Raw genomic sequence first — 7137 nt, forward strand, 5'->3', positions numbered from 1 at the left:
GTACAAAAAAGGCATGTTTTTGTGAATTTTTTCTGACGATGCAGTTAAAATTTCTTTTTTAAAACCAATAGTACATTACAGTATGACATTCGAAGAATATTCTATACAATTTTCACGGAGAAATATTAAAAAATACGGCAATGGCAGCAATTATTCGGACGTGTCTCGGAAAAAAGTATAATTGCGGTGCCCCTCAGAACTTGATGCTGGATCATCAGAAATCAAAAGGTTAAAGTCCATTCGTTAGGTAATAATTTTCCCCAGGTAACGCTGCGAAGGTTTTTTCGAAATTTCAATTTTTCACTTTTTTGAAACACTTTGAAGGGAAAAACGCGATTTTGTGTAAAAATTTGCGGCTAATTCGTTATTTTGAAATAAAAATAATTAACAAATTTGAAAAAACTCTACAGCGTTACCTCGAAAATTATGTACAGAAATAGTTTTTAAAATTTCAAAAGAATCGGTACAGTAGTTTTGAAGTAATTAGGGGCACCGACTTTGAAAACGTGAGTTGTGGGGAGAACGCTTTAAAGTTTTGAACACTAAAAAATCTGGTATAAAACGTTCATAAGCGAATTTTATCGGCTTACCTCTTCACTGCAATCGCGACCAGGCTCTCCGAAGCAGACTCGCAACTACCCCGCGCTACCTCCCCCGTGGCAGAAGTGTAGCAGAACTCTTCGCACCAACGACGTTAATACTACCAAGAAACGGAAAATAGAAACAACAACGCAAATAAACACTCACAACAGGTTCGCCGTATTGGAATCCTCAAACGACGCCATGGAAATCGTAGAACCGCCACCAAACCAACACTCACAGAGAATCCCCCCTCCCCCACCAATATTTGTGGACGACGTCATCGACATACAGACAATGATCAAGTCCTTAGAGAGAGATATCTCCAAGGAGGATTATAACCTAAAGATAAGTAACAATAAAGTAAAAATACTGCCGATGAACCCAGAAGCTTACAGAAAACTCACCAAGATACTTAGGACCCTGAACGCCAACTTCCACACCTACCAACTCAAACAGGAAAGGCCTTTCCGGGTGGTCCTACGAAACATCCACCACTCAGCAGACATAGACGAACTCAAATACGAACTCTCAAAACTCGGCCACGAAGTCATCAACGTAAGTAATATAAGGCATAGAGTCTCGAAAGACCCGTTATCCTTATTCTTCCTAGACATAAAACAAAAGCCGAACAATAAAGAAATCTACATCAGTCGCCTAATGAACGCGATAGTAAAGTTCGAACCACCGCTTGTGAAAAAAGAAATAGTGCAATGCAAAAGGTGCCAAAAGTACTATCATATGCAGAAATACTACAACCATACTTTCCGCTGCGTTAAATGCGCAGGCACTCACTCCACTGACCAGTGCGCCAAATCACCGGAAATCCCAGCGAAATGCATCCACTGTCAAGGAGACCATCCTGCCAACTACAAAGGCTGCTCAGCCTATAAAACACTATACACGAACAGGTACCCTAAACTCAGAGCAAAAGAGGTATCCAACCAAACACCCAGCCCGCCGAAATTCACGACTACCCCAACCCCCTCAACCAACCAAACACCCAGTCCTACCAAATTCATCACCACCTCAACCTCCTATGCCCAAGCAGTACAAGGCATCCAAAATAACCCGAACAGCCAAAGGAATCTTCCCCAAAACAGTGTCCCCAACCCACCTAACACAGACAACTTCTCTAGGCTTGAAAAGCTAATAGAGAAACAATCAGAGCAAATAAATCACTTGCTATCGCTACTAACACTCATCGTGGAAAAATTAACACGCCCCGACGCAAAATAAAACCAAGGCGCATAGCACTCTGGAACGCCAACGGTCTAGCGCAACACAAACTTGAACTAGAACTCTTCTTAAAACACCAGCAAATCGACGTAATGCTCGTATCGGAAACCCACTTCAGTGACAAGAACTACCTGAAAATAAATGGTTACAAATTCTACCATACCCAACACCCCAGCGGAAAGGCCCGCGGTGGCACCGGAATAATAATCAAAGCAAGTATCAAGCACTACGAACTTCCATCATTTCAGAAAGACTACCTCCAAGCAACAAATGTAGCAATAGAAGACTGTCATGGCACAATCACCACCTCAGCAGTATACTGCCCTCCCAGACACTCCATCGCCAAAGAAGACTTTGATAACTTCCTGGACACCCTGGGCAATAGATTTATAGCTGGAAGAGACTATAACGCCAAGCACACCTAATGAGGCAGCAGACTGGTTACAGCAAGAGGCAAAAACCTCTTAAACAGCATAATAAACAACAACCTCAACTACCTCACCACATACCAAACCACATACTGGCCCACTGACACTAACAAAATACCCGACCTTTTCGACTTCTTCGTAACTAAAAATATCTCATCAAGACACGTCCAGATCAACTCCTCGGCTGATCTCTCCTCCGATCATTCCCCCGTGATAGCAACAGTCAGTTCAACAATCATCGAGAATACACCTGATGGCTCCATTCACAACCAACACACCAACTGGCAGCTCTTTAAAGAAGTCTTTACACACTCAACTTCAGCCTTAACTCCACTAAAAACAAAGGAAGAAATCGAAGCAGCCACGGAATACTTAAACACGAGCATAATAAATGCAATCCGCCTCTCCACACCGACAAAGCCATCTATCAGCAAACAAGAATATCCCCAATACGTACTAAAAAAAATAGCAGAAAAACGTAGACTAAGAAGAGTATGGCAGACCCATAGAACACCGGAGGACAAACGCAAACTTAACAACGCAACTAGAAAGCTATCCAGAACCTTAAAAAACTATAAAAACGACGCTTTCCATAAATACCTCGCCAGCTTATCCCCCACAGCCGACGCCAACTACTCACTATGGAAGGCCTCCAGGAAACTCACACGCCCCCCACAAATAATCCCACCTATCCGCCGTCCGCAAGGTGGATGGGCGCGAAGCCCTATAGAAAAAGCCGACCTGTTTGCTAAACACTTGTCAAAAGTATTCAAACCCCATTCCCCCAAAGCCGCCGCGGACGTTACTGAATACCTGCACACCCCCTTCCAAATGTCCCCTCCTATCGAACCCTTCTCCTCTGCAGAGACTATAGAAACAATCAGTCGCCTAAACCCCAAGAAAGCAGCAGGATACGACCTAATAGGCAATAAAGCAATCAAGGAACTTCCCACAAAAGGGATAGCACTCATCACATCGATTTTTAATGCTATCCTTCGCCTGGAACACTATCCTAAGGCCTGGAAAATCTCATTGATTACCCTCATCCCTAAACCCGGTAAACCGATATACGAAACCTGCTCCTATCGCCCAATCAGTCTTTTACCTACCAGGTGCGGCCATGGGATGGAGTTCAGTGCGGTCAGGCACTGGAAGTGACGATGTCACGAAGCTGGGAGCCGGTTTAGTACCGACAGCGACAATGTCACGAGGTTGGAGCTGGTCTAGTACCGACAGCGACGATGTCACGAAGCTGGAGCTGGTCTAGTACCGACAGTGACAATGTCACGAGGCTGGAGGCGGTCTAGTGTTGACAGCGATCGTGTTGCGAAGCTGGTTATGTAACGAACTTTGAGAGTATGTGCGATTCGAAGGATGAGACCCATTTGGGTGTGAAATCGAGAATGGTCCGTCATGTCATTACGACCCGACTGAAAGCACGCAGAATGCAACTGGCACTTTGAATGCTAACCACAATGACACTGATCTTGTTTCCTTTTGTTTTGTTGACGAAGGTACACCCGAGGACGTGTGATAGTCAGGATGGCCGTGTTGGAGATGAAAGGAAAGCCGAAGCCTTTCCTTGGAAATTTTGGGAACATCCTCTAGTACCTTAGCCTAGATTTTATTATAGTTGTAATTGCTTAAGATTTGTAATAAGCGAGATTGGGTTCGAGGTGACAATCGGTCGCTGAACGTAGCCACGGTCACAGGATGGATGTTTTATCTAACGGAGGTCTGGAGCGGTTGTATGTGTTTTCCGAGAAATGTGGTTGTGGCGGCATGCGGCCTCGAGAGCGGGCCTAGCCACGTGTGATGTTGCCTCGGAGGTGCCGATGCAATGGGACATACATTGTATTAGTAATCAAAACTCCAGGCAGAAACTGCCTAGCAACGGCATTTGGAACTTTCTCGATGCTTCCAACGAGTGTGCCTAGCAACGGCGTTTGGAACCTTCTCGATGCTTCCAAACGGGTATAGAAAACAAAATGCAATCGTACAGGGAGAAAAATCTCCACGAGGCTGGCATTCTTGCGATTGCCTTGGAGAGTGATACATCGAGCATTTTCGACGATCGCATTTGCGTCTAAGTTAGTTTCGCTTAGTAAGGAGTTATCCCGGTGACCGTGGATTCGTTTGGCGGTCAACATTAACGAGGTTGACACTGATGTGATCGGTAACGATAAAGATCGATTAATCTCTATTCTCGAAAAATTTAAAGAATCATTCATTACGGGTTTCCCGCGTACTCGCGTCAGTACGGGCCAGTTGGAAATACGGCTAATTGATCCCAACGTCACCGTGCAGAGAAGCCCTTACAGGCTTAGCGAGGAAGAGCGAAGAATAGTACGCGAGAGAATAGACGAATTAATTAAAGCACAAATTGTAAAACCTAGTAATTCGCCGTTCGCGAGCCCTATGATACTCGTGAAGAAGAAGGACGGCTCAGACAGATTGTGTGTAGACTTTCGAGCGCTGAATAAAAATACGGTCGCGGATCGGTATCCCTTACCCCTTATTGCTGACCAAATCGCGAGATTGCAGAGTGCGAGATACTTCATTAGCCTGGACATGGCTAGCGGATTTCACCAGATTCCCATTCATCCTAACTCGACGGAATATACTGCGTTCGTTACCCCCGACGGTCAATACGAATACGTGACGATGCCGTTTGGGTTGAAAAATGCACCAGCCGTTTTCCAGAGAGCCATTTTCAAGGCCTTAGGCGACCTCGCTTATTCGTATGTCGTTGTTTATTTGGACGACGTTCTAATAATCGCCGACTCAATAGATCAAGCTCTAGAAAGGTTGCACACTGTACTAAACACTCTCGTAAACGCCGGATTTTCTTTCAATTTCGCTAAATGTTCTTTTCTGAAGACGTCGGTACTTTATTTGGGATATGTAATTCGTAACGGAGAAGTTCGTCCAAACCCGGGAAAAATACAAGCTTTGAATTCTTTACCTGCACCGTCGACCGTCACACAGCTTAGACAGTTTATAGGTTTGGCCTCTTACTTCCGAAAATTTATTCCTAAATTTTCGCAAGTGATGAAACCCTTGTACGCACTCACTTCTAGTAACAAGCACATAACTTGGACGGACAGGCACGAAAAGATAAGACAACAGATAATTTCCGTTCTGACTGACGCGCCGGTTTTAATGATATTTGATCCCAATCGTCCCATAGAGCTACATACCGACGCTAGTTCGGAGGGGTATGGAGCTATTTTAATGCATAAAGTCGAAAAGGAAAACAGAGTCATCGAATATTATAGTAAAAGGACCAGCCCCGCGGAATCTAGGTATCATTCGTACGAACTGGAGACACTAGCAGTGGTAAGCGCCGTCAAGCATTTCCGACACTACTTACATGGACGGAAATTCTTAGTAGTTACCGACTGTAATCCTTTGAAAGCCTCCAGCAACAAGGTAAACTTAAACGACCGGGTTTATAGGTGGTGGGCTTATTTGCAAACATTCGATTTTGACATCATGTATCGAGAGGGTAAACGAATGGCCCACGTAGATTTCTTTTCGCGAAACCCCGTAGACTTGAATCGCCGTATGATAGACAAGCAACGGCGTTTGGAACCTTCTCGATGCTTCCAAACGGGTATAGAAGAAAAAAAATGCAATCGTACAGGGAGAAAAATCTCCACGAGGCTGGCATTCTTGCGATTGCCTTGAAGAGTGATACATCGAGCATTTTCGACGATCGCATTTGCGTCTAAGTTAGTTTCGCTTAGTAAGGAGTTATCCCGGTGACCGTGGATTCGTTTGAACTCAAACATTGCTAATAGTATTATTTAATTTAATTATTCGTAGATCGTATTATTCATTAGGCTTAGTGTTTGTTAGACTTATTATTAGTTGTACTTATTATTTGTTAAGCTTAGTGATAGACCTGTATATACGTGTAAATAAAATCTCGGCTTTGTGAAACGATGGCTAGTCCACATGAAGAGTCGTCGCGCGCCCAAAATTCGAATCGTGATCCGACATATATATATTACTCATTTCCAGAAATTTCATTTTCTTTCAAATTTCATTTATATAATTTCATATTACGTATATTTCCTGCAAGTAATATCCTATTATATGTATAGTTGTTGATATGAGGCTAAAAGTTGGTTCACATAAATGGTATGTATCTTTAACTCATACGGTAATAGCCTCATCCACTCTCCAGCGAAGTCTCGACTCCATGGAAAAGTGGTTTCACAAATGGGGCTTCAAAGTCAACGAAAAGAAATCCTCACATGTAACCTTCACGCTCCGAAAACAAACCTGCCCCCAGGTCACCATCAACAATGTAACAGTTCCTAGCAGGGACTCAGTCCGATACCAGGACATGACCCTGGACAGGAGACTAACGTGGAAGAAACACATCTCAGATAAAACGAAGCAACTAAAGGACAAACTAAAAAAACTCTATTGGCTCACGGGCCGACGCTCCAAACTAAACATACAGAATAAAATTACCCTCTACAAGACCGTAATAAAACCTGTATGGACCTACGGAATCCAACTATGGGGAACAGCAAGTAACTCCAACATCGAAATACTACAACGATTCCAATCGAAAACGCTAAGATCCTTAATAGACGCACCTTGGTATGTTACCAACGAAACCATCCATCGCGACCTCAAGATACCCACAGTCAAAGAGGAAATAGCAAAATACAGCGACAGATGTAGCAAAAGAATCAACAAACACCGAAACGACGTTCTTTTTACGCGGTAAATTATAACAATTTCCACGTTAGGTCGCAAATACTATGTTAAGAACATGTTTCTACGTACTTGCAGCATTTTTTAAGATCGCTCTTTGATGTTGGCAAGTTAGAAGTAATATATCGACAAACACACGCAGTGCATGGATAAAGAA

This window comes from Bombus bifarius, unplaced genomic scaffold, assembly GCF_011952205.1.
Source record: "Bombus bifarius isolate JDL3187 unplaced genomic scaffold, Bbif_JDL3187 scf7180000009275, whole genome shotgun sequence".
Classification (NCBI taxonomy): domain Eukaryota; kingdom Metazoa; phylum Arthropoda; class Insecta; order Hymenoptera; family Apidae; genus Bombus; species Bombus bifarius.